The 1,125-nt window shown below is 39.6% G+C and overlaps 1 non-coding gene across 1 annotated transcript; it reads right to left on the minus strand.

The window, feature by feature from the left end:
* Positions 1 to 238: 238 nt before the first annotated feature.
* LOC131226543 (small nucleolar RNA R71) lies at positions 239 to 345 on the minus strand. The gene has a single exon (XR_009161918.1). It is a non-coding gene; the product is annotated as a small nucleolar RNA R71 (small nucleolar RNA).
* Positions 346 to 1,125: the final 780 nt, after the last annotated feature.

The raw sequence follows: 1,125 nt of genomic DNA on the forward strand, positions 1-1,125 counted from the left end.
ATTTCATGGACTTGAATCTAAAAATTCATATTTACACTTGAAAGAGTTTGATGAGATCATAGCCACTCTATAGTTTCCTAACGTGTCCGATGACACGGTCAGGCTGAAACTCTTTCCCTTTTCTTTGAAAGAGAAAGCTAAGACGTTGTTGCATTCACTACATCCTTGATCTATGGGTAGAGGGAACGATATGACAAGGGAGTTCATAAAGAAAATTTTCCCACACCATAAAATGAACACCCTCAGAAAATCAATCATGAACTTTGCCCAAAAGGAAGATGAAATATTCTTCCAAAGTTGGGAGCGTTTTAAGGATCTTGTTAGTCCATGCCCATAACATGGTTTTGAAACGTGGATCATTACACACTTTTTCTATTATGAACTGACATCTTCCATGCGCCAATTGGTTGAGACAATGTTCAATGGGTAATTCATGGCCAAAAATGTTGATAATTTGTGGGATTATTTGGACAGACTTGCTGAAAATGCACAATCATGGGACACCTCCCCAAAATCGAGCACCACTTCTAGGCCCACTCAATCAAAGGAGAGGGGCAGAATATACCTTCTGAAAGAGGATGATGATATCAATGATAAAGTGGCTAATCTCATAAGGAAATTCGAAGCCATGGAACTAAAGAAGGATAAGGCTAAGGAAACCGTTTGCGGTATTTGTCCTTACAACATTCACATAACCAAAAGTTGCCCAACAATACCTGCTTTTTAAGAGGTACTAAATGAGCAATCTAATACCATGAATGTCACGCCCCAAACTCAGAAACCGGGCTCACAAAATTCCCGATTACCAAATCTAGTGCCGACAGCCTCCGTAGTACCCCATTCTTGGCTCCTAGCACGCATGCACCAGATTCCAATCCTGGGATCCTACAAGGAGGATTTTTCAGCATACATTTATCTCGTAATAAGCATAACCACAAGTTTACCCAAATTAAAAAGGCAACATTATCATCACACATCCACTAATATAAACATTTGAATACAGTACTGAAAGGGAAATACATATATCGAAATCAAAGCTCTAGAAGACTGCTGCACACTCCATGCTCAATGTTGCTGCAACCTAACGCCACCTGCATGCATCTATCATGCATAAGCTTATAGAAA

Source organism: Magnolia sinica, chromosome 14 (assembly GCF_029962835.1).
Source record: "Magnolia sinica isolate HGM2019 chromosome 14, MsV1, whole genome shotgun sequence".
Lineage (NCBI taxonomy): Eukaryota > Viridiplantae > Streptophyta > Magnoliopsida > Magnoliales > Magnoliaceae > Magnolia > Magnolia sinica.